Here is a 27,772-nt window from a genome sequence, read left to right as displayed (position 1 = left end):
CGCTAAGACAGAAGAAGATCGACACCGTTCTTTCAAGAATCACGAAAGACAATTCGCTTAATTGTCCCTCAGAGTCGCTGGTGTTCGCCTTTTGCCCCCAACAGTTGCTTCTTCTCCCTTGATCGGACAAGAGAATGCAAGAAAAAGCAGCTGAACAGAAGGGGAGGAAGCTGGAGGCAAAAGAAAAGCAAGCTGAGAAACAGTCGAAGGCGCGCAACGCCGGAAATGGGCCATTAGTTTCGTGACGAGTATTCAACGCGACGGATTCTCGTCGCTCGGATGGAAATCCAACCGAATGGGTGCACATCGACCCGAGCTCGCTCCCTTTCTTCACTCCCTTCTTCTCGAGAGGAACAGCTTCTCGCCCGGTCGCAAACGACGGCTGCACGTTTACGATAGTATTTACGTTACTGGAGTGAGGCCAGGGTGGGGTTATGATAAATTTCCCGTGTACAAACTAATTTGAGGAAGCATAAACCCTTCCCCCGTGCGTCGTCGCGAACCTGCGCTTCGCCAAGGTGTAGGCAGAACCGTTTTGCCTGCAACAGCTACGTAGAAGCTTACATCCCGGAGCTCTGATTCGCGAATTCAACCGAGAATTCATTTTATATCGCTCTACGTTTTACGTCGATTTCCAAGCTATCCACGTTCGTGAATATTGGAACATCTGTTAATTTTTTATGTGTAACTGGCTCGCACTATCAAAGGAACGACTATGTAATCGGTCAGAATTACGTGGAATTCGGAATACGTAGGAAATATAATTCCAAAAGTTATTTATTTGTAATAGTTAGAAGAAAATAATCCGAAGATTTCAATATCCACGATCTTTTAATTTAAGAAGTTTCAATGTAAAAAAAAAAAAAAAAAGAAAAATAAGAAGATGAATGTAAAGAACAATTAAAAAGTTTTAAGCAAATGATAATTGCAAAGTTTTAAATAAATTCCTAGCGACTTTTTCGATTTCCGTAAGCGTCTTAATACTCGTGAACGATGGCGTAAATGTTAAGAACAAGCGTCGTCTCTTCCTACGTTTAAACTACGAAATAAAACTGAATTTTTCAAGTTGATGCACTTTCTGTTTTCTTTGTTTACTGTTGCGTTTTAACCGCTCCTGTTGCATTTTTCTATCGTTACTGTTGCTTTGTTTCTCTGTGGCTTTTCCTCTCTGTGTCTCTGCATCCCTTCCGTTTCCGGTTGTTTTCCCGTCTGGTCGCGTCAGAGGGTAAACCTGTATCCGAAATGGGAAACCGTTGCCAGGCTGGCGAGGGGAATGACACTATAGCGAAGAGGAAAGAGGCAGTCGTTTTAAGATGGCAACCGCTTCAATTGTGCGAATTAACCTCTAACGAGAAATCTCGATTCCGGTGGAAAGTAGTGGAATAGCGTGGCCCACGAGCAACATCCTAACCTGCTATTTTCTCAACTGCCTCTTATCCGACGAAGGTGAAGTTCAATTAATTAAGGGTGGCTCGATAACCGAGTACGTTTGCGTTGCATTTTCCTTTAATTACTTCGAAACGTAACCCTCTAATTTAACTCGTATTCTATATCGCGGTACAATATCTTTAATACGTAAAATACGAAATACAAACTAAGGCGAAGTTTTCTGAAGTAAAATAAAATTTAGTCTTCAAATTGTTCGGAATCGCTTTCAGAAAATTTGCGATAGAGCGGCCGCACAAGCCAAAGAAATGAAACGCGACGTGTATAAAATAAATATGCCGATATTCCAATCGCGATCGAATTGAAGCCGGCGTTCGATATGCTATCATATCGAAGATATATCTATAATATAAGGATAGAGCAAAGGCGAAATTACATAACGCAAGAAACGAGAAGGAACAGAATTGTAGATAATAAAGTTCTTAGATTGTTTAATCGTTGAACCTTGAGAAACACCATCTCGTTAATTCGTTGATATAAATTGATTTACAAAGCATCGGATGGAATTGTCCGTTTGTTATTTTAATCAAATAATATTTTTTAACGTTAGCTCAACTTTAGAAAACGATTAGTATAAAATGGTAATTTTCAAGGGTAAGTTGATGCGCTTTCTATAGCATATTCTCAACGACTGCTCCGACTAAATTGTTCTTTAATGTATCACTTCTTCTCATCGGATCAAAAGATATTCTTGTCTTGCGCGACGGTGGAAAACTTGAAATACTAAGATGTACGATCGACATACGAATTCTTCGAAGTGCAACAAGAGGCATACAGTAGAACCAATTTCGATTCGTTACACGATACCTTTCCTTCTACGAAAGGTACAGGTCCTTATCATTGACAGCTTGCAATTCGTAACGGAAAACACAAGGGGATAGGTAATGGCGCGCCATGCCACGTCGCGGAATCTAATACAGCCGATGACATAATACCGCAAAAGGCAGTTGCACCGATAAAAGGACGGAAATATATCGTGTTTGCCGGCGACTAAAATACACCGAACAATTTATTCCATCGCTCTCTGATATCCTCTTACCGTGTCATCCATCGTGTAAGACATCTAAATTAGATTTGAAACTTCGATGAAAACGTCCAACGTGATATATCAATTTTGAACATTTTTAAACACGGTCATATTAAAAAGCACCGAGTATACGGTATTTTTTATCGTCACTGACATGCAAAGGAAAGTTCGATTAACCGCAAACACCCGTTTCCTCGAATATTTCACGAAAGCTGATTTCCCAGGACGATCGACCGACTGCGTACAATAATGTTTTACAACATCGCGGCTAGAGGCACGGATCGCTCGGGTTAAACTGAGAGATAATTGTCCGCTATCAGCTGACCCTTGTCGTCCATCCAGTCCCCTTCCATCGTCTGCCGCGCCTCAGCCACTTCTCTCTCACTCTGTCGGTCTCGATGCAACGAAGCTCGCCAAGTTAAACGCATGTTTGCCACTACAGCGATCGACAAAAGGCATTTTGTCGCGAAACTTCTAAAGAGAGAGAGAGAGAGAGAGAGAGAGAGAGAGAGAGAGAGAGAGAGTCGAGTTGACAGCCAGGGACAAACAGGTCTGTGCGCTAATCACAACGCGTGCAACTCACCAGATACGTGTACTAATATCGCGTTAATAAGGATCATTATGGCGCATAATCTCGATATAGTATGATGACAATAGTACGGAATATGTTGGAATACGTCGATCCTATTGTGAGAGTAGAAACTAAGATAAGGAGAGAAATACGTTTCATAATTCTGGATGACTAAATTAATGACTAATCGTATGTGCAACAATGAAGAGATAGCTTCAATATGAAAGTGATTCATGAGAAGAAAAAAAGACGCATAGGTTACATATTAAAAGTAGCAAAAATAATTTCGGTTCGTTAGCGCGCCTTTTATCGTTACGAAAGGGGATTATTTTACTTTAAAAAAAAATTCAAATTCAACAGAATACCGATCGAATCGACGTTTGGGAAATCACGATGATACCGTCGCGTCTCCCTTCGAACTTCACCGATTTTAATTTGAAATTCACGAAGGATCTATATAATGGTCAGTCAACTGACAAAAATTCCGATCGCAGGAAAATTCGATTCCTCGTACACGACACATCGGCTGTCTGCTATATTCGAGCGAATTTTTCCGTTCGTTCCAATTATCGGCCGCGTCTAATGAGCGAGCGTCATCGGGAAAGTAACCGGGGGAATCGTCGAAAAAGCCATTGGCTATTAAAAAAAAAATCCGATTTTTCTTCAAGGTTTTGTAACGGATCACCTGGCGGTGTGCGGCTAATTCGACGCTTTTCGTTTCAATTAATTCCACGCGCGTTTCACATCCACTTTCCCCGGGCGGTCTTTCCGTGAAAATCACTTGGCAGGATTTGGGAATCGATAAAAAAGATAGGGGAGAGTTTCTGTGCTTAGCGATGGTCATAAATTTAACGTCAACCAGGTTCGCTATCGTTTCCTCCTTTCTTTGGTCCGCGAATCGTGGCCGATCGACCGACAGTTTTTTACGATCTAAACCTAACCTAAACCGCGCCGGATAAAAAGCGTTCCTGATGTAAAGAGTTCTAAGTAAGTATCTATCTTCTTGCAAGCACGTTCCCTACCGGGTAGTACCGATCTGTTGGCTCATTGAAAAATCTGACGCTGAAAAATCGTCGACGAACGCTTGCTAATGGAAAGCCGGTAGCCAGAGGATGATAAAGTTTCATCCCTTACGACGTACAACATTCCCTTTTCTCGTTGCTAATTGACCAAAGGTTTATCGTACTTGAAACATCAAGCTTTTTCTCTATAGAATCAGAAATCGATTAAAGAGAATTCCTTCGCCAATCTCTCTATTTGTTCTGCCATTTGATTTCATATGCCATTCGTATCCGCGATATCGTTCGTCATTGCAAAATGTTAATGGGTTGTTGCTCTCCAATTATATCCTCGTCTTACGTTTGCAATGCCGGCGGAGGCGTGCTTAAAGAGGCGGATAATTTAAAAGCAGAGCAGCGAAGGAACGAGGAAGCGGAGTTACATTGCGAAGAAAATTACGTTGATGGAAAATGCTTTGGGATTCCTTAAAGCCGAGTACATTCGAAAAATTACAATCTTTCGCTGATCTCTCCTCGCACGGCGATCTAATGAAACGATTAAAAATATTACGTTAGCCGGACGGAACTGCGTTTCTAATCTAAAACTCTTCTCTAATTTCGCCAACTCTGTAACGACTGTAAAGCAAACTTTTATGTATGCGCATGTGATATGTATCGCATAAAACGTTTTTAAATTTTACCAACGCCAACGAGACACGACCGTCCCCATTAAATTGACAAAGTTTCGAACGATTCTGGAAGTCTATGCAGAGCTTGCAAGACATTTACTGGGAACGTACGCAACGGACACATAGCACAGAACGTTTCAAGGCGTCTCGTCTTCTACATTCGCGTACGGTTTCTGCCAAGTGCCGGATATTTTCGTAACCCGCTGTATACTCCAACTATTCCATAATCTGCCTACTGCAGAGGTATCATCACGCTCTCCAAATATGTACAAATAATTTCAGCAGGTGAAAGAAACGGAAGGAGCGCGAACTCAGCGGAGAAAGGGGAGGGGGCGATATCATTAGCGTTTCACGAGTTTGGTTTTAAAAGAAAATCGTAACGACGCGCTGCAAGGGACGCGGCACTCGATCCACCGATTAATTCCAAGCTTTAGCTACATCGCCGGCTAAATTGCCGTAGTCTCTCGCGGCGTCGTTTTTCGCGCTTCCCTTCTCCGCCCCCATCGGCCACCCTTACCGCCCGCCGCGTTCCGAATATCGCGCGCGTACCTTTCTTTTTTTGCCGGATTTTGCCGGAGGATATCGACAGGAAACGACGAACAGGAAACGGAGCGAGCGAAACGAGAGAAAGGAAAGGCTGTGAAAGGGAGTCGAAAAACGGGGGCGTAAGGGTGCAATGAGCACTGGCGAGAGGCAGTGGGTGGGTGGGTGGTTGGGGGGGTGGACGATGGAAAATGAGCGGAGAAAGGGTCGACGACGACGACGATGGCGACGATGAGGTTTGCGCGTGTTGGTGCTGCGATACGGCGAAAGAGAGCAAGAGAGCCGGCTCTTCGACTCGGTATTGGTGTGTCCGGGGGGAGGAGAGGGGTGGTATTGTCTCAGTGATTATTTATGGCGAATTTTAAGCCCCTAAGTGTGGCTGCTGTAATAATTAACAAAAGGCATTATGCCACGGAGAACGAACCGGCTTTTCCCTCTCCGTTACCCTAGCGCAGCGCTATTTATATACACGGTGGGACGCGAAGGTGGTTCTGGGGTTCGTTCGCTTCGTTCGTTCGCCAGGAGAGATAACACCTGGGACCCCGACACTCGATTGCCCAGGGCTCATTTACTAATGAGTACGTCCCTATAACGTGCACGAGAGTAATGCGAATTCTTTTTCGTTTCTAGTTCGCTACATACTGCGAGTTTGCGTGTGCCCGACACACACCGAGTTTGCGCGAGTGGCTGTAGGGGTTGGATTCTCCGAGAGAGAAACAGAGGCGTCGCACTTCTGCAACGTATGCGTCTCCTGCACTCCTTTGGTCCGCGATTCGTCACGAAAGAAGAACGTAAGCCGGATGACTCTGCGCGGCCAACGGGTGGCCTATTCATCGGATGCCACTCGAGAGCGGAGACCCTTTTTTCTTTCGTATAAGCTTCCTTGACAACGAACAGACACGGACGACGCGGCCCTCTGTTTCTCAAGTCGCGACTGAGAGATCAAGTTGTCATTATCCTAAATTCCGTGTGTCATACTGCTCAAATTTAATTGTCTCCATGGTCTTAATTCTTTCGACGGTCTACCACTGTGTCAAGATTTTGGCAAACGTTTCGGTGTACGAGCGACAGTGCAATACGGAAGATACGCTGATGAAAATAGGCGTTAAGCAATAAGAAATGAGACACGTGGTTCGATTAACGGCGCGTTGCAACGTTAACGAGATTAATAATTGTACCGTCGAACCGCTAATTGATTTTAATCAAAGGAATAGCCTGTTTTTTTCCTTCGGCGTCTATATCGTGGCAACGATTCGAGGATGGCGCGCGTCGATTAAGGAAGACGCGTTTCTTTCGTTACCATTACGCAGTTCGTACCTTCCCTTCTTAGTATCACGGGTTATAGGTCGTGAACAACAGCCGGAGATATGTGGGGGGTTAATGGTTGAAATTTAGAACAGTTTAAGTGGTATACGGTGGCGTTTTAATTGACAGTCTGGTTAGGTCATCGCGGTTCTCTCGTATCGTCGTCGTAACACATGGACGAACGGGCGGACACGAACGCCAGAGATATACAGAAGGTTTTAACACCACGTGGGGAGTAACTTTATGGGAACCGGAGCATGCCAGGGGCGTGTGTGCGTCCTCCCGATACGCGTCTCACACGCCATTCTCTTTTTCCTTTCTCTACATCCCATTGAACAGTTCCACTCTCGCTCAAAATTCACCGAGCTACCACCCGATTTTCCGAAGATTGCTTTTTTAATGTATGCATTAAAAATGCTTCGTTATGCATGCGCCTTCGAAATATGCCACGCTTTATTAGACAGTTTAACAGTACCGCGAGAATTTTTCTTTCTTGTTTGCGCTCGGTAAATGCAGACGCATGGAACTATGGCTACGGTGGATGCGTTTGAAAATCGAAATGTCACTCCTAAGAATCTATCTACGGAGATCGTAGGAAAGAAAGACGTTGAGTATATTTTTGCTGATTTTCTGATCTGAACGTCGCTCTACGATGCAACAGGAGAATTTTAATACGATATAATTATTAATTCTATAAAATAATAATTCTCTAATAATAATAATTATTAATTCTATAAAAGTAGTCGCAAAGGATCTACAATCCGATCGTTGCTTTTCCAAATATCGAATTATATTTTTGAACCCATCCAGAATCCACCAATCAATCTTTTCGTGGACCAATTTATTTACCGGTATATTTGATCGTGACATTTTCCGTTATTCGAGTGCAAGAGAAATTTCAAAATGTTTTATATAACACATAAATGAGTTGTATGGTGAGCGTTCAAATATTTTCGTCAGCCACTATATTTGAGCTTCCTGACGCGCTCGTCAGAACACTCATACATTCTAATCATAATCTAACGTGCGAGTAAAATAAACCAGGGACCGCGAGACCAATGTACAATCGATAAAGCAAAGATGCCAATTAAGGCGAGACGCGAATTAATCGCCGCTCCAATTAGACTGGTTGATGAAATGTACGTTACCTTGCCACCGGTTCCTACAGCTCTATCTTCTTGCAATCAGCAATCAATGTGGAAAACAGACCATCTATCTGCGTGAACGCTCTTTATTTTTGAATTCGGTCAATTACGGGATAGAGGCCAGAGTCGAAGCTTATCTCGAGGCGCACTTGTATCAGTTTATCTCGTTTAACTCAACACAAACTCCTCCAATTAGGAAGGCCGAATCCCTGTTACACGATGGGTATCTGAACTGTTGCGCGGACGTACGAGAACTGAATCGAATCACGGACGAGTCCCCCCTCTGCAAACACCACCACTCACGTCGAGCATAGCCGAAATGGTCCGAAACTTATCGAGCGACATCGCGGAGACATCCGAGGCGATGTTCGTCGGTGACGTCTCAGGATGCATTCGATCACTCCCATCCCTTGGAAAAATCGTCTCGACACCCATCGTTCGACTCACCCTTCCTCGCGTCTTTCCCTTCTCTTCTCTTTCGAGGTATGGGATGGATGAAAAATTTGCGTCCGTCGAGAATACGAGTACCGAAAAATTGATCACGATGCCATATTTCATATTTTGAATTGTTGCGGCCGCGTTTGTACGGCGCGAGCCGCGAGATGGAAAAATTTCAATTCAATCGAGCCCGATTTAAATGAAATTCTTCCGATACCGAGTCGTTAGTCGTACGTGCAGCTCGGAATCGATACGCTTCGAATATTCGCTGGAATTAGGGGGTTTTTCATAATTTTCAATAGACGATCGATCACCGTATAGAGGGGACTCGGTATTCCAATGTGGTTCCCGGTGAATTTCACTCGTACGTCTTGAATTTTATCATCTTCAGATTTGTATAGGCAAGAGGGAAATTGCACGTATATCTGGCTATGGATATAGCGGAACCGTTCTCCGACCAACTAACGTTCTGACGAATACGTCGCAATGATCAAATAAAATTCATTCACCAAAGTATTATAGTTGCACGCCAGCTATCGAAAACTTTTACGCGCATATCGTACGTGTTGTATAAAACATTTTGAAACTTTGTTAATTAACATTACGTCGGTGAAATGAAATCAATCCGAAGATCTACAGAAAAGTTACGAGACGAGGCACTGAAAACATATTCACATGGATTCTTACGAAAGTAGCTACGTCGTTCTACAGATGTTTTATTGGTCAGAGCAGGCTGCAAGCATAGCCTAACCGATGCAATGCATTAGAAAAACAAATGCGTGTTATAGAGCAACTAATTGTGAGTTCGGCGAACGATCGCGAAGCGGGATAATAAATTCGGTACCTCTTCTGTTCGAATAAACTAAATTATTATTTAGGGACAGGCGGCACAGCTGCTGGACAATCGTTCGAATCGCACGATCGGGAATTATTAATTTCGCTCACGCATCCAGCCAGCTCGTGCTCACGATCGGAAACCTTCGATTCCAGTCACGCGAGAAACTCTCGTGCTTATTTCTAATTTAAGCCTGACTTTAGCCTAATGAAGTCCAAGAACTCTGTATAATACGCTTTTTACGCGACGACTCTGCTCAATTTGCAAGGAACGGATCTCGGCACATCGCTAAGTGTCGACTATCGTTTTACGATATTAATATATTATACTTTATACGGGCGTTTTGTATTATTTATGCTCGTATACACAGAGTTAACCTTGGATGGTTTAATCGAAGGATGAAATCTGTCGACGAAATTCCATCGCGAAATCATGGGTCGGCTGACGGACTTAATCATTCGTGAGTCACAACGAGCACGAGGGAGACTGGTTGCGTGGCACGTTGGTGGATTCGTGTGCCGGTTGTTCGTAACGCGTCTCGTCGTAGCTTCAAAGCTGCCTAGGGTCAAACGGGGTCGTCGAGCAAGAGCAGCTCGTAGCAAATTCATTAGTCACCGCAGAACAGACTGTTCGTCGTTCTACGAGCGAGTCCTCTCTGGCAGCGGTGTACGGACACTGGTTCCGAAACGGGCGGGGTGACAGTTTCCGTTCGAATCAAAAGGAAACTAGTTCGGCTAAGGGTTACTAGTCGATGCTTGGGATTTCCGAACGGTTTTTTCCCAGCCACCACACGGTTCTCCTTTATCGGTCATGAGGACTGGTGGTAGTACGAAAGACTCGCGTTTCCCGTGAGAGGAATTCCAGCAGACAGACTGTAAAAGGGGGAGAATTACGTTTAAAAAAAAATAGAAAAGAAAAGAAAGAAAAAGCCCGATGTAACCGAACACGATATCGATATATAGGTCGTTGGTTAGGAGGAAGCTGGTTTCGTTAAAATCCCGATACGTAAAATAAACGAATGGAAAGGGGCGCAGAATGGTCAGAGTGTCCTAGAAACCTCGTTCCGTTGTGAAATACTTTCGCTAACGATCTAACCAGCCGCGTCGAGCGGAATTATCATTAACTCTGGTACGCGACACGAGCGCAGAACTCGAACTGGATTATCAGCTTTTTCCCACGGAAAAGGGGGATCATACGGTAATAGCGGGCGTCTAATTACCAGAGGCGAGTCCTCGTAAGCTTTCGCGTCGAGGGAGAGGAACTGTCGCTCGTCGAGCCGTAACACTGGGGTCAGAGAGGAACATTGGAAAGAGAGAAATAGGTAAAAGGGAAGGGAAGAGTAGACGAGAGAAAGAGAGGAGGAGGTGGTGGTGGTGGTGCTGGTTGTGCCTCCGCCGTGGCGCATATGGAACTTAGACCCCTGAATGCTTGTGCCAGGCTCTCAGAGAGACAGAGAAAGAAAGAGACTCGCGCGGAAAGCTCGGCTCGGCTCGGCCTTTTGTGAAAGAGGGTCTTTTGTCGTGGCGACAAAGCCCGAAGAATATCCATCCTTCAAATGTGGAACAGCTGCCATCGAATGGCCCCGGCCGCCTTTTTTAGAGTCCCGTGCACACACCGCATGTACACGCTGCGATGTGTGTACAGGGCTTTAAGCGAAGAGAGACGAACAGACAGACGGACGAACGGACGGGTGCAGAGGGGCCATCGAGCGACAGGGAACAGCGGAGAAAAGTGGATAAGAGCGAGAGAAATAGGAGAGGAGAGGCGGTCGGAAAATACCGTGAAAGAGAAAAAAAAAAGAAAGAAAGAAAGGGGAAGGTGAAAAGGGGGATAGGATCCAAGGGACAGAGAAAGAGAGGACCACAATGTTTCGAAGTGGCGAGATTCGCTGCTGGTTTGTCTTTGAAGCGACCTATACAGGCTTTCTGCGTACTTCGTAGTTATCTTCATAGTCATCGTCATCTTCATCGTTGTCGTCGTCGTCGCGAGCGATGTATCCGCTACACACTGACTGAAGAACAACCAGTCGCACCGACCGAACAAAAACGTCTACGAGGGCGCGTTAATGCGTTCCAAATGCATAACTGCGTGCGCGACGTTCCAACACAGTCACACCACAAAATGGAATACGCGATAAAGCAATAACCGTGCGGTCGATTCGCCGCCAAGCGTCGACAACCTCGAGAGAAAGAGAGAAAGGGAGAACGATTTCAGAGACCGCGGTCATTAACGTTGCAATTGCATAATTCGCGGGATGCATTCGCGCTCCACTTCCTTTCTCTCCGTGATTCTTACCACCGGAGAGAAAAATGGATGACATCGATGGCGACGCGTTCGATCGTCCACCGATTACCGAGCGATTCGGTTTTCTCGCGGCGTTTTACCTATCGGCGCGCTGACGTTCGTTCAATCGAGATATGTAAATCAGCCGTGCTAAAATCACCAGAGAACGGAAATAGAAAGTCATGTTACAGGGTCGAGATTTATAGGAGCGCAAGTTCGCTTTGATTTGAGGAAAATGCAGTTGGCACGAACCGCGTGGTCTGATCCGAGAATATCGTCAAGTAGCCTAGAAGGCGCGGTTATTCGAACCACGTATCCGCAAAAGAGACTAACAAGATTTATTGAAACGCATTCTCACTCCACGACTTCTATGTAACGTAATTTCTATAACAAAGTTGTTTGAGAAAGCAACGATTCGGTTGCACAATTGCTTGGCTTCGTATCGCGCGTCTGGCTATTTCAAAAATGTCGCGACTCGAAATAATTCGCTCCTGTTGAAGGAACATCGAATCCTATCAACGGAGGATTCCAAAGGATAAAAACGAAAACGTCAGGAAAATATAAATCCGCCATTATTTTCTACGATCGATGCTTTGAACAATTTCAACCACCGGATGGATTTTCCTATTTTTCTGAAAATCTAGCTTGACTCTACTTTTGACGTTACTTTTACGACACACGTACGATACTTTGAAATGTTTACAGGCCATGGCCACGGCGTTTCCACTTCCGAACGGAATATTAGCTTTACGATCCTCGGACGCCGAGTAACGAGATAAGATGGCGTAAAAGTTTCCTCAAGTTCGAGTAATTAAAACGGGTCTTCGCTCAGGTTCGGCGTGAAACACGATTAGAGAAGTAAAGCTAAAAGGGGAACGGAGAGAATGGACGATGTCAGCAAAAGGTGCGAGAGGACGGATCAGACGCGAGGAGAATATATCCTTAACGAGCCGGTGCAAATAAGAGCAGCATTCGAATAATGCGTTTTGGGAGCGTGTGCTCGGCTAGGTTTTGGAGGGGTGCATCGCTGAAATAGCGATTAAGTCGCGTGATTTTGGGCGGCTAGCTTAGCTGCAGTTTGTAACAAAGTTGGAGGAAAAGAGGAGTGGGCGGTGGGGGAAAGGCGGCGACGGAGGTAGTGGAGGAGGCGGTCGTGGCTGCGGGTAGACGTCGGAATCTGAGCGGCTGGTGGGAAGTTCCGAAACGCCGGATGGAAATGCCTCGGTCGGATTAGCCCCTACTGGCCGATTGTTCGCCCCGGTGTCGGCCGCCTAATGTGGACTGCACTCGTGCCACGAGGGGGATTTCCTGTCTGCGCGCGTTCCTACGCGCTTCCAGCTATATAATCCTGTCCTGCCCCTTCGGAATCGGCCGACGTTACGACCCTGCTGCACGTCCGAGAACGTGACCGTACAATTAAGCGGTCGACTCGAATGGAATTAAGTTCGGAAAGTAGGATGCGTTTAATGGGGACCGATGATACGCGCCCCCGATGCTAACATCGGCACGATTCTTTTCTTTCACCTTGGCGATATTCTTTTATTCCTTTGTCTGCTCCCTCTGTGTAATACAGGGTGTCTTTGTAATCGTGCTGCAAGAGAGCCAGTAACGGAGCGTTGTGGAGGAGTAAGTTGAGAAAGTGGGATAAAACTTTGCGCGACGTAAGATCTCATCTTCGAGGAGAAACAAATTTAGAAGTAGAAGCAGGTATACATCGCTGGTAAATTACGATTCCACGTACTTGCGTTTCTGCTTGAAGCAGTCGTAAGTTTTTACAAGGCAGCGGTTTTTAAGATTTAGCAGTTTGTCGATTAATCGTACGTTAGAAAAATCGTACTTTCGTTCGGTTTCGCGGGTTTATAAATTTCTTCGTAATTTGAAAAATATTCCCTCCTCTTCTTCAAATACTTTCACTCTGCTTGTACCACGAATTTAGGCACTGTGTTATTAAGTTAAGCTCTGTATTCGTCTTTGTTCGTCGGTTCGGAAAACGACGCCTGGGTGCATCGCGGTTCGTATTACTTCGAGTGTCTCCTTCTTCTGGCGGTGTAATTTTTCTGTACTAATGGAGTCTACGCTTTCACGAGAAGTAGTTTCGCTGTGATATATGTGTGTCGAGAAATTTCACGTTCGGAGAATTTTAAAACGTCGATAAGAAGGAAGGTATTTGTAGGATCGACACGTCATCGGGGAAAATATCGACGGTACGAGTCTGAAAGTGCTGCAGCGGGTGAATGAGACTGAACGTGACGCATTGGCCAAAGGAAACGACAAATTAACCGTGGCATGGTACCTCCATGACTTTCATTCTCTATCTCGCTGCTCGGAAATACCTCTCATTGTCGCGTTATTAATTTATTATGTACATCGGTGTCACGCAGGCGCCCAGAGGATATAAAGGGACGGAACGAAAAATGTAATGGAACTGTGTCAGTCGACGAAGGATTACTTTTCTCTAATTGCTAGATGCCTCGCGTCGGGTCAGGGTCAAAATTTCGCGACTCGGACAATCTTGCTAAAAGTAGATGAAACATGGACAATTCGTTATTTTCGTTTATACTTATCGGAGTAGATTTTAGCGACAAAAGAACGATAATTCTATTCTTTCCCATCATCGTACGAACATAGATTTGTTAAACATTGAAAAGCGACGAAACACTGGCGAAAACTAGTCGAACGGACTTTTCAATAAAGCAAAATGCTGCTCGCGTAGGTTTAAAAATGTCAAGGCAGTGCCAAGGGTCCCTCGCGATTTCCAACCACAATCACTCCGTCCTTCATTTCTAAATTGGTGGTCCAATAATAATAATTAAAGCATCGATCCCAGGTATAAGACGGATAGCAATTAATTTTCCTGGAACCTCTTACATCCGCCATCTATTCGGACCATCGTTTGTTAAAAGAAAAAAAGCGAAAAGAAGAAAAAAAGAAAAAAGAAAGAGGAGAAGAAACGCTGAGAAAAAGAAGCGGAGAAAGGGCGAGGAAAAACTTTTCTTCGCCATACGGTTATGTATAGGTCGAGTGTTTTTCAGAGCTGTGGCCTCTCTCGAACACGCGGCGCATTTATTGCCGCGTTATATCGCGGTTTATTATAGCAGCTTCGGAGGTGGCAGCTTTATGATAGCTTAGCCCGCAGCGGTTCTCAATGATCCGCGAATTCCATCGGTCTGCATGCGCACAGGCTGGCGTATTAGTCTCGCATAAACGGCCCATTATTATTCTATCGCGAGGTAAATGCCGGTTTCTCGGCAAACCGGCTGTGCGGTTTCTCTTCGAATGCGCGCGGTCAGGACACATTGTTGTATAAAGCTCGGCAGCTTTTTCCACGGCACCGAAACGGCTTCACGACAATGCGACATCTTTGAATGGGCCCTGAATGCCACCGCGACGCGGCCGGTAATGGGCGAACTTTTTAATCGGGCAACAGAGATAGAAGGAGAGGGAGAGAGAGAGAGAGAAGAGAGTTTTTTTTAGCTTTCAATAAATCATAGACGTACGTACGACTGTATTAAGGGTGACGGTAGGTGAACGAAAACTGGTGGGGAAAAAAGGGAACGAGGATGGCTAGACGAAATGCCCTGGAGGCAGAGCCGGTTAAAATATCGACAAATTTCCGATGACTCTCCTCGCTCTACCCCCTTTTCTCTCACCCTCGAAAGAAATATCTCGCGAACTCGACGCGAGCATATTTCTCATTTTTCAAAAGCGACCGCTATTGACGGAGATTCACGGCGGAGATAATTTCACTGGCGTCGACGATTTTGATTTAGTGAATCGCGGTTTCACGCCACCGTGCGCCAGCCAAACCACGATTTATTCGCCTTCTAATCTGCCTGTTAATCCTTCCTGACCGAAAATGTATTAAAAAAAGGAAAAAAAAAGAGAAAAACAGAAAAAACCGATCGACAAAATTTCCCAAATACGTTGATAATTTCAATGGCGGCGATGATTTTGATTTAGTGAATGGCGATTTCGTGCCACCGCGTAACAGCCAAACCACGATTTATCCGCTTTTTAATTTCTCTGTTAATCTTGTTCAGCTGTTATATTTGAAAAAATCCGATCGGCGGGATTTTCCAAATGTAGAGATAATTTCGCTAAAGTCGCCACTTTGATTCGCTGAATCGCGGCATCACGTCACCGCGTGCCAGCCAAACCGCGATTTATTCGCCTTTTGTAATTCTCTCTGTTAATCATTTTTCACTGAAATTTCCGACTAAATAAAAAACGATATCGACCGACAGAATATTCCAAGTGTGTGACAATCTCAATTTCCATGAAACACACGGTGTAACGGAAAGCGAGTACGCTGCAGATACAATAGCAGACGACAACACATGGTGGATTGTGTGTTGGATTGGTTGATCGCGTGGGTGGAGAAGAGAACACGCGGAAGCGCCGAATTAGGAAGGTTAGGAAGTCGCTTTGCGGCTGAATGTTTGGCATTCTAATGAGGAAGGCGGCGTTTACACGCCTTATGCTTTGTTCACGCGACGCGCACGCTACGCGAGCACGATTGTTATCGCGCGGGATGCGTGTGGGCGACACGCGTTCACGTTCGCAGCGTCACGTGAATCGCTTCGTCGAATTTCCGATTGCTAATTCGTAGCCCGATAATCCTCAAATTCACCGGGATTTCGCCAGTGTTTCGTGGTAAATTAGCGGCTCCTATCGTATCTACGAAACGCATTCCGATTTAGTAGAATCAGCGAATCTTCAACATGCGAAAATCCGATCTTGAAATTTATACGGAACAGCGATATTCTTTTGCGAAACGTTATTAGTTCTTCATATTATCACGGAGATGCGTGAATTTTCGCGAATTACAAGACAAATATCTTAGTTTCGTTCGAACATCTTTCCGATCCAAATAACGTTACACTGATTTATCGTTAAAGCATACGCGAAACTCGCTCATTTGCGTTGGTGGTTCAACAAAATTGAAAATTTCACGGCTATTAAGTCATTGTTAAATGTACTCGTAATATCGTTTAACGAAGGACAATTAAGAAGGTGGAAAGGGGGAATCGACGGTCAACTTATGGGGCAGATGCGTCCTCTCCGAGAGTAGAGTTACCGTCTGGATTTGGTCGCATGATTAACCCTGAGAGGTAACAAGTAGACAAATCTCGAAGAGATCCGTTGTTCGAGCGCGCGCTCGATTACGTCGCATGGCGATATTTCACGTCACTTCCGGTTCCACAGGCCCCTTCAGTTGGAGAGGTTATGAGACTTTGTTCGGGGAAGAGGTGCAAGGGGAACGAAACAGAGTCGGAGAGGAAAAGAGAAGACAGAGACGGAAACAAAGAGCCTTCGCTCGAGAATTAATTTCAATTGGATTACCGTGAATATTGTCAGCGCTTACGTCGAGGCGTTGCATTCCTCTGCGGAGGTTGCGCGTCGCTACGTGCAAAGTCACGACTCTTTCATCTTATAACGGACTGCCAGCGAATGAGCAATTATCGTTAAATGCGAAGTAATGCTCTTACAAGGCATCTCTGCTCAACTTTTTCCATCGGGTCTCGTTCTTCCTCTCGATTTCGCCCTCGACGATGCTCGCGCCATTCCACGATGACCCGAGTCAAACCATCCGTGAACGGTTCAATTTAAACGAAAAGCGTTTCCGTCCGTGCACGAGACCGCGCTAAGTAATTTCGATAGCGCGCTTTAATTATTCGTCAACTTTCATACGCCGGCCGCAATACTCCAGCACGTTCAATCGTATTTTCGCGGTCGAATGCCTCGAACAAACAGCCAACGTGATGTTCCGTCCATTAACGAACCGACCGCTGTTTGACTTTCGTTCCACAGAGCGGCGTAAATGTTTCGTCGCGAAAAATCCTAGGGAAAGTTTAAAAAAAAAAAAAAGAAAGGAAAATTAATTCGTGGCGTAACCTAAATTTGTTGGCGACGCGATGGATAGCGATATTTTCAGTGATAATCAAGATTGAACGCGACGACGACTTTTCGATAATATTCAATCGCGTTTCCTGTTCCTAACGGAGGAAAGAATAAGCAAAGGTTTCTTCTCGTTAACTCGGCACAATGTCCATCGGCTTCGAAAGTCCGGCTGCTTCCGCAGGCGTTTCGACAATGAAGATGAATGCAACTTCTTCTTTTCGCGTTTCAAAGCTAAAGGGCAAAAGTGACACGCTCGCCCGATACACAGGGGGAAAGGTAAGGAGAGAAAGAGGCCAGAAGGCCGATACAAGGCTCATTGTTGCCACGGCTGCGATCCCATTGTACAGGAGTTTCGCCAAAGTTCGCCAATTTGCGTTTTCTTCTCCAATGCGACAAAGACGCGGCCGAAGAACGCCACCGTCAGATAATATCTCTACGCTCGCCACCCCTCTTTTTCAACCGTCAGCCCCTTCCACCATATTTTCTTCCCATTCGTGCCACTCTTCGCCCCTCCTGCACACTTTCGCTCATTCGCCCTCTGCTTTTCGACGCTGACGAGGATCGAGGATCTTTTTATGCGAATCCGTCGTCGCGTAAGGGGAGCTAAAAGGAAACTAAAGACGCTGCATGATAATAATAATCATCGCGCGTAATGACGATGATAAAGAGCACAATAATTGGTGGTGCAGCAGCGAGCGAGGAGAGCGACCGTGCAACGGAACGAGAAGTTTCCACGTCGTTCTTTTTAATTATTTCCATCTCACCCCTCGCTTCCTACCATCCTCCCTACTTTCCACTCTTTTTTCTGATTCCCGATTATTCGCGGATTCGTCGAACGCGACACGAAACGCGTCATCCGGTACGCGCTTCTTGCCTCTCCCAGTATTTTCCGCCCTTCGCAGTTCGTTTCGTCATTCCGTAAGCTCGAAAGTGTAGACTCGTCTGACCGTTTTAGCCTGTTTCGTTGGCGAACGAGACGGCGATGCCGCGGGCTGAGGCGGAGCGCCACGCTGATGGAATCTATCGCGAGCGACGAAGAAACGCGACGAGGAGACCAGAGAGCTAAGTCTCCCTGAAAGACTAAACGGCAAAAGACAAAAAAGGAAAAAAGTGAACGAAGGAGAAAAACCCGGAACAGGAAGACGAAAAGGTGAAAGCGCGTACTGGATGAGGGGGGAGGAGGAAGCAACCGAACTGCGGAAGAGACGGAGGGACGTAGGAAAGCTACGTGTACGATAGAAAGAGCCGGCAGAGTGCCTGCTCGTGCCTCCGGCGATCGGTAAGTTTCCTGGAAATGCGTCCTCCTGAGAGGATTTTCAACTCCTTTTAGCCTGATCGTGACGCAAGAGGTGTTTCCCGAAAAAAAAGACAAGATCGAAATAGCGGTTGCGCGAGCACAAATTTTCCCGATAATCTCGCGAAGGGAATCTTTCTCTGTCCGTTATTTGCTTTGCAATGCGTCGTTTTATGCGATATCCACGCGGGTCGATAAGCATCGTGATTCCAATCTCGCGAATAAGCAACTAGTTGACGCGCGAAGAAGAGACGAGCGATGGCAACGTGAGAACGTCTACATAATGTAGCTCGTCGCCGAGACGCGTTTAAGATTCATAAAAGAACACGAGTCGAAAATCGATCAGCCCGTCGTGTCAATTTTCCCGTAACCTCGTAAACTCTTTTTCCCCTATTTTTAAAAATATCTCGATCGATCGCGAGTTTACCTAAGATTCGGCGAGAGAGAAGGAAAATTTAATAAATTTCGTATTCACCGAGGCGAGGGGCGTGAAATGTATAGGATCACGATGCCCCGTGGCCAACAACCAACGGCCGTAAATACTCGAGATCGTTTGAATAAGATTCAAGAACGGCTCGATCGAGTTTCCTTTCCCTCGATGAAAAGCGCAAAAGTCCTTCGCGCTCGTTAAAGTAAATTTTCACGCGGCAACGGCGCCGCCTATCCAGGTCACTTCCAATCTTCTCGTCGTTTCGGCGGATGCTCTTGTTTAAAAAAAAGAACGAAGAAACGTAGTAGAAGGAGGAGGAACAAAGAAGCTGGAAGAACGAGCAGAGACGAGATTCGAAGCTTTCATTCGCAGCGAACGATAATGTTGCCGCGTACCGCGTGTTGGCAGCAGTGTCTTTCAGCTCGATAGCGAAGAAATTGAATAAGACTTACGCAATTCGCAGCGATGGATGAAGCTTCGAAGCCGTACAGGTGTAAACGATGCCACCGTCCGCTGATCGCGTTGATGAAGAAGCCGCAGACATAATTGTGTTGCCAGTTCTTCACTCCGATTGCACGTGAAATTTCTGAAACGAAGAAAAATTGATGATCAGCTTACTGACTTTCAAAAGAAAATTATTGCTACGACTATCGGCTATTTTGAGCTTTCACGTCACGGGATTACAGTTATGACAGTCCAAAAATTCAATAACTTTGAATATTTGTAAAATACAAAGGTAGAGATGAGACGTATAGAAAAATGCGTACGCAGAGAAATGAATGTTTTCATTAATTAACAGATGATACTCGTATGGCGTTAATTTCGATCGTTCTTTTCTTTTCTGTTAATTCCATCCGTTCCAAACACGATCGAATAGTAACGCACGGAGGTAACACGCGTGTTCCAAGAAGAGCGACGAAGGAAATCTTGCGGCAAGTTGATAGACCGTACGTCGAAAGTTGCCCTTTATAATGTTGCATCGAGTCTCAAAGTGGAGGCAGCAGTCTCGAGGTAGCACGTGTAACCGCATTGTTAAACTTCACGCTATCTGCTACGCCTTCTAACTAGACTGGCTCGAATATTGTGGGAAGTTACAGAATGTACCACCTTGAACTTCATTTCGTTTCGCGATAGATAACCGGGATACTATAGAATTTCCGCATAAAAGTGTGCAAACTATCAAACTGCAAAGTACCATCGAGGAAGAATCAGATATACATGGTACGTACACGGTAGAACTCCATTTATTCGAACTACGTTTATCCGAACTGACGTCGACACAATGCCCGATTTAGCGAATATGTTCCTCAACTTTTATTACTCGATACCAGGCCGCGTTATCTAATACGAATAAAGGCTGTTTTGTCTTAGTATACACAAATGTCGGCTTAATAAAATCCAATTATATGAAAATTAACTGCGATTATACGAACGATAAACAGCGAAGAAAAGAAGAACTAGCGGGCTTCTATTATCCGACTGATTCAGTTATTCGATACGTTTGGTTCCCAGACCGTGTCGAATAAAGGCAATTTTACATAGGACCATCCAAATTATCGGTGATTATTTTTCTGCGTCATTACCTACACTGGAAAATCCTTTGGTAAGATAAGAAGCCATAGAAAACGCGAGGCAACGGTCATCGTGAACGTCAAGGTACGAGGTTATTCGGATTAATTCATAACGATACGGTGGAAACGCGTATATATCTTTGCCTGAACGGCGACAAAGTGGCAAAGTAGATCAAGCTCGGCGTCCGGCACGTCGGCTGGCTTTAACCGCCAGTCGCGATACAAAGGTACGCGAGATTGTTGCCACGTGCAACAAAAAAATTTAATCGAGAGATTCAATTGCGGGGCATGTCCCGTCGCATCTGTAATTGGTTTTCCGTTGCTCCGTACGCCGCTTTAAAGAATCACCCTCGATTCCTCGACGTCTCTGCGAGCCACCCTATATCTACATACACGTATACTCGCGTGGATATCCCTCAAAGAACGCACACAGAGGCAAACCCGTGCACACGTACTATACAAGCCCGGTGTATGCGGGCAGGCGCGCGTGCGGATCCCCTTCCTACGAGTACATCCATCTCTGCTATCCGTACAAAGCGAAGGAAGCCGTATGTGCATTGAACATTGATTTTAAACGCAAGCCGTGCCACAAGACTGCCGTAAAAAAAGATTCGAGTCCGCCAGACTTTCAAGTTTCTGTTCCCATTCTAACGGAAAACTGGAAACGCCAGGCGCGCAGACACGATGGATTGATACGGAGAGGATCCGAGACGCGTATCGGCTCCGGCTCGCATCAGCGACAAGTAGCTTCGTAGACAATGGCGTAGTTACATACAGCGTGCACCACGAAGGCTTTCGATCTATGGCGAGTCGATCCTAAAAGCGGTTGCGATACGCTTCGTTACGTCTCTCTTCCCTTTTGTCTTCTGTCTTACTTTTTTCCTGACCGTTTTACGAATGCACGCCTGTATCATTCGAGAATAATAGTTACGTCCCGATGAATATCCCTCTCTTTGTATTTTACCGACCAAAGAGACGCCGGATTTTCTTCGTGAAACACCGTTTGTTCTACCGAATTCGCGACTTTCCTCTTGCGCGTAATTTTTTCTGCGGATTTAGCTTTTAAGGCGAGTGGAAGGGAATTAGAGAAAGCTGGAACTGGCATGGAAGAACGCATACGTCACTGCGAAACCGTTCTCTTGGCGTTATCGAGCGCGATACGGACGATCGTTTAACATTATTCTTGTTCGAATGAGAAGGAACACGGCGAAGGCACTACGCTCATACATAAATTCTTGATCGACTTCTTATCCCAGATCCGTTACGAGTGGAGCGAACGAGTGAAAAATATATCTGCAGCGGAGGGAAATTTAATTGTGTATCGTGGGAGGAGATCACGGTTTTGGAACGGTTCCTCTTTGCAGCGGGCAGTATATTATTCAACGAGACGGCAGCGTTTGATGGCAAAGAACGCAGGTCTACCTTGTTCACTTATTTAAAGGGTAAAAATATATCCGGCTCGGAACATTTCTCCAGACCTACATAATTTACCGGAGTTATTTTTCCAGAGCTACGAAACGCTGCGCGCCATGGACGAGCAAGATTCCTCCCTGACGTATTTCGTTCAGCAACTACTTACAAAACCGCTAGACACTTTTATACGTGGAAACGAGGTTATTTATCAAACGAATGTTCAACTTTTTCGCATCGACCAACGAGCTAACGATCCGCTCCAGGCGCTAAACTTCTCGCCCTGGTTTGAAAAATCTTTTTCACGAAACAAACACGTCCGACGACTCGATTTTACTCGACTCGGTGACACGCGCACGACAAAGTCGCTATATTGCCGGTCGAGCGTTCTTTGATTATTTAAAGGGTGAAAAACCGAACATCAAAGTCCCTTATAGTCGCGTGCGTAATACGCCGCTGTGTGTACAACGGCGATTCAAAGTTATTTTACGAACTGTAGGACAGTCGGTAAAGTGGTTCATATCGGTCTGGGAAATTCAGGACCGATAAGTTCTTTACGCGTGCAACGATAAATTGGAACGACGATCGTCATCCCTTTCCGTTTTGCCGCGGTGTAGAAAATGGGGTTGAAGCTTGTGAATCAGTAAAGAGACTAAATTTAACCTACTTGGTACTCTTTCCTTGTGAAACATTATTTTTAACCCGACGCTCTCTTTCCCGTTACGTAATATCGTTGCTACGTTTTAGTATGAAAAAGACTGAGTTTTATCCCGCGAGACAGCGAATTTGTCACCTTCCTGTAACATATGATAGTTTGTGACGAGCGGAATCCGAAAGACCCAGCGCGATACGCATAAATTTTAGATCCGCGTAGCTTCTAAAATAACAACTTCCGGTTATACATGGAATTGGGTTTCTATTCGTCAGAAACTGTCACACGATGAAAACATAGATCGCAAATGTCGGTGTGCTCGAGAGCCAAGTTCAATCACGAAAAATCCTCCGAGTTGCAACTTCTCTCGCCTGTGTTATAAAGTTTTTATTTCATTTTAAACGACAAGTTACCTGACTTTTCGCACGATGGTAAAGTTAAGACAAGCGGCAGAGACGGCCGAGCGCAAATATTTTGCGATGTCCAACTACATTCAATTTTGCGTAGCGCGTGCCGTACAAACGACGACGCCCTGTGTCTGTGTCTGTGTGTATGTCTACTTTCTCTGGTTATTTAAAGGGTCAAAATATATAACGTAGCCAGGACTCTTTCACCGCCACGTGCATACGCCGCTATGTGTAGATACGGCGCTCCAAAGTTATTTCGCGGGGGCCTAGCGTCGTGTTCCCTATGTACATACAATTTCCCTATGTACGACGATCGCGTCTACGCGTACGCGCTCGTGTCCGTGTGCACTGCGTATCTATGCGAGGGGAGGAGCACACGGATGAGAACGGGAGATGGAGAAATATGCGACAGTGCCCAGAGAGAGGGAGATAGAGATAGAGATAGATAGATAGAGATAGAGAGAGAGAGAGACAGAGAGATGCAGAGTACCATCAGTACTATGTAGGAAGAGAAGCACAGAAGGGCCGGACTGAAGCAGGGGCGCGAAGGGGTACGAGCGTAATATCGGAACCCCAAACGGTAATCGATATCACATATATCTCGCCCGATGTATATTCAACCATCCTGCACGGTTTTCCGAAAGGAACCCCTTAATAAAACTACTTACGAAGGCCAGGACGTCTCGGTGATTCTGCCTCTCTTTCTACGTCTTCTTTCGTACGCTCGTTTCTCGTCCGTTCGTATATTACGACTGGCTTAAGAGAGCCAAATGGTTCGGCTTTTACGACAGGAATACCGAGTCTACGTCCTTAGGTGCCGCGCGTTAAGCTTCGTCAGATATATTAAAACGCGTCTGAACACGGCCGTCTTATTCTCCTCTGGGACGCGCGAGTTTCGTCGATCGATCGATCATCGACCATCGCGATCGGATTCCTGGACCGTTTCGTACGTTTCGGATATCTTTGGAACAACTGGCGGAACAAATAATCGACAATCGTATAAATAGGTGTAATCTTGATACCGAAAATTATTTGACCAGCCGTTCATTTAACGACCCATGCCTCGAGGTTTAAGGAAAGAAAAGTAGAAATTCAAACAGATACGACGACTGTTCGGTTCGATTAACGCTTTTATAATTTCTCTATCGACAGGTTCATCGTACGATAGCAAACGCTTCGACCGATCTTTCGATTCTTCCTTACGATCGGCTGGACCGCGCGAACGTCAGCCGATGACGTATTTGCATACGTTGCGTCGTAACATAGCGACGGCGTGAAAAATCCTTGAAATTTTCAGCGGCTGAGATTTGGTGGTTGACGAGAAAGTGCTGTGAGGAGGAAACGTTAACGAGTGGGCGATCGCGAGTCTAGGAAGCGGAGCATGCAAAGAAGAAATGAATATGAAATTAATAGTATTCCGGCAAGTGCAGCCTGGCGCAACTCCATGCATTTATATGCGCTCGCCGGAAAGCTTTTGCTTTTTCCGACGATTTTTCCTCTCTCCGTGTCCCTACCTTTCTTTCCATTTTTCTCGCCCCTTTCGTGTTTTTCTCTATCCCTCTGCTCCTTTTACCTCGGTATATATTTTTGAGTGACTTTTTCACGCGTCTTGTCGCACAATTCCGGCCGTGTCGTATCAGCTCTACGACAATGGACAACGAGCAGCGAAAGGTCGGCTGAAAGAGCCCCTGCGTCAAGATATTGTTCTTCCGTTCTGCCAGTAACGTTCTTCCTTATAGCTGTCGCGCCGTGGAAATTGCCTCTCTCCTCCTGGATATTATTGCATCGTCTATTTGATCCGATACGCTTTTTAAATTCAACGACACTTTGACGGATTTATCGACGTTCCGACGCAGTACGCTCGGCGTTGCTCGCTGTCGCGCATTTTCCTCTCTCTCTCTCTCTCTCTCTCTCTCTCTTTCTAAAAGGAAAAAAGAATTTATGCCATCTTTCCTTGTCCGTTCGATTTTCGATCCGTGAGTGTTCGTTAAAACGACCAATGCGATCTTTTCAAAGCGTACCGATATCGATCATCGGCAATAAGTGTATTTACAATAGCGACTGCGACCAATCGAGAAATTCTCCGCGATATTTTTTCCTTTTATCTCACGAACATCGTCTTGTAGTTATCTTTTAATCCCCGATTGCTATCCTATCGGATAAGTTCTAGAAAACGTCGTGTCACGGAAAAACATCGTTTAGCCCGAACGATGAGAACAGTTAAACGAGAACGATAAGCGAGATAGACGAGTGACCCGGATGCCGGTCTTTCTCCGGAGAAAGATGTGGCACGAGGTCGAAGATCGCCGATAGCCAAGAATGGTCGGTCGTAATTCAAAAGTGACTGGTTTCCGGTAGTTCGGACTGTCCGAAATCTCTATTAAACCAGCCCTCGGACTGTGAGCCGCAAGACACTATATGGTAATTAGCCAGAGAAACTTGCCAGGCGAATTGTAGCGGGCGCCAGGGCGAACTATGCCCGCATGCCCCTTGGGTACCAAATACCAGCACCGGGGAGGTGGGTTAGGTGGTGGCGACATTACTAAAATGTCAGAGAATGTCACCCATCTCATAATCTATGCCGCGCGTCCTCCTCCCTCGCCCTCGGCCTCTCTGCAACCGCTAACCTCGAGGTTCCACCGGCACCAGGAGCCCTCGGTTTAGCCCTCCTCCTCGTGCAGCCTTGCTCGCTGCGGCCCCTCTGGAACTCGCCCCTTCTCTCTCCACCTTGACACACCAGCCATCCTCATCCCAAACTCTCTCGCTCTCTCTCTCTCTCTCTCTCTCTCTATCTATCTATCTATCTATACACTTCGGGTGTCCCTGGTTTTCTCTCTTTCTCACGTCAGTAGCTCTCGGTGCAGCCGCATTCTCGCGAGAAATTAATTTGGCCCTATTAAAATGATCACTTCTGGATTTAAGTTACGATCTTCTCTATCCTCTGCCGGTCTTTTCCTCTTCGTGCTCGCCCTCTCCCTCTGTCTGTCTGTCTGTCTATCTCACTCTCTTTCTGTCTCTGTTCGTCTCGCGCCGTTGCTGCGTTCCATCAGGAGAATGGAGGGCGCAGAGTATATATCCCTCTCGGCTTTCTCGGTGTCATTCATCGTGCTAGCGGCTCCATGACGTTTCAGGAGCACGATTGCCGCTGGCTCGAGGGTGGCTCGAGGTGGTGACGCTGTTATACGATCTAGAAGCTCTCTCGCACACCGAGCTCGACACGAGAGGTTTTAGCTGCCGTATAAACGGAAGAGAGCGCATTCGTCGGCTGATGCGCGGATAAAGGTCGCCCGGTATAAGCTGCGAAGTGTATAACCGCGAAACCGTCGGCTGCGTGAAATAAAGGATAATATACGGCGACTGCGTTCGTGAATCGTCGTCCTTTCCTGCGTGGTAATTGTGACTGAACGCGACCTTTCGTCATTCTCTTCCACGATCATCAGAAAGGATTCCTTTCGAAAACAGAACGAAGGAGTTTCCGTGCTTGGAATTATCTTGAGACTCTAGCGGAGAATTTCTATCCGCGGCGAATGCGAACGTTGCAATTTCCATGTCTTTTAACGCGCGATTTAAATTCATAGATCGATAATTTCATAACACGATAGGAAAAGTTGCTTCTAACGAGTAATTCATCGTTAATTTATACTCTTTGCTACGATTCGTATAAAGTTACTAAAAGTCGACCAAAATATTCATAAATGGTGGTGGCAACACTTTCGTTGTATAGTCACGCGGAAATATCAGGGAAATTCAGAAGGGAAAAGCAACGTTAATGGAGGTAAAATGTGTGACCAGTTTTGTCGAGACGCGCGATGAGATTAAAAATTGTTCAACACCTCGGCTGTTAATTTCTAACGTGACACGGGATTTATAAATTACCCTGGCATCGATATGTACTTACTCGTGTGCCGCACACGAGCCACTGCCTCCAGGGACGCTTGCGCAGCTGCTATATGCATAGTGGCTGAATAAGTAATAAAATATGTCGTCCACGCTCTTGGGATGCTGAGCGTGACCACGCGTAATATTACGCGGCCAGCACGGTTTTCCCGTTGACGAGAAAACAATTTCCTTTGCCGCTTTTGAAAATGGTCAAGCGCGAACGCCAACCGGAATAAATGCGCCTCTCCTGCGAATACAGATTAAATTTCCAACTACGAAAATCGCCTCGAATTTGCTGCTGTTATCTGTACCGCAGTTGTTGTATTAATATAATAACAATGCAGATTCTCCGTTTTCGATGCTAACATTTTTCTCTTTCTTTTTTTTTTTTACACATCGAACGGATTGACCGCTACGGTTGAGAACGGTCGCGTGAAAAATGCTTCGAAAATGACAAACATAAAGAACCAGGATTATGGTACGTTAGTCAGTTTTTTAAACGATATGTATCGACTCCGAGAAAGCACGCTGTTTCATAAATATATGAAATATGCGTCCCAAAGGTCGGCGCCATACCGTCTGTGAATTTTATTGCGAGTATAGCGGTAATCTGACTTATGGTAGTTCACGTAAAAGCTTCGAGGCACATTTTTTAACTATGTTTGAACTGTAGCGCCATTTTTTACCATTTTATCACTGTAGCCGTGTTTATGACTGCACCGTGAATGTTTATGCATTTATGGGAAATTCAAAGTTGCGTAAATGTACAGGGTGCGCGCGAAATATGAACTATCGGAAGATGTAACATTTACCAGATAAGGCAAGTCTTTACTTTTTCATAAGAACAGGAATTTGCATAAATGTTCATCTACGCGGACCATGCAATATTCAATTTGACGACAGAGAAATACACGTTCATGGGGTTAGTACTATGGGATTAGGGACTAT

The 27,772-nt window shown here is 45.5% G+C and overlaps 2 long non-coding RNA genes across 4 annotated transcripts in view; one reads left to right on the top strand and one right to left on the bottom strand.

Annotated features, from left to right (window-relative positions):
- The window catches only part of LOC126922753 (uncharacterized), a 39,968-nt gene extending 32,247 nt beyond the window's left edge, over nt 1–7,721 (bottom strand). Inside the window, exon 1 of one of the 3 annotated variants that reach the window (XR_007712915.1) lies at nt 2,486–7,721. This is a non-coding gene — a long non-coding RNA (uncharacterized LOC126922753). The remainder of the gene's footprint in view (nt 1–2,485) is intronic. The other 2 variants (XR_007712916.1, XR_007712917.1) reach the window with 2 other exon arrangements.
- An 11,963-nt stretch (nt 7,722–19,684) lies between these two features.
- LOC126922759 (uncharacterized) lies at nt 19,685–24,856 on the top strand. Its single transcript, XR_007712924.1, has 2 exons — nt 19,685–21,918; nt 21,985–24,856. It is a non-coding gene; the product is annotated as an uncharacterized LOC126922759 (long non-coding RNA).
- Nucleotides 24,857–27,772: the final 2,916 nt, after the last annotated feature.

Source organism: Bombus affinis, chromosome 12, assembly GCF_024516045.1.
Source record: "Bombus affinis isolate iyBomAffi1 chromosome 12, iyBomAffi1.2, whole genome shotgun sequence".
NCBI lineage: Eukaryota > Metazoa > Arthropoda > Insecta > Hymenoptera > Apidae > Bombus > Bombus affinis.
This window is presented reverse-complemented; position numbering and strand designations above follow the sequence as displayed.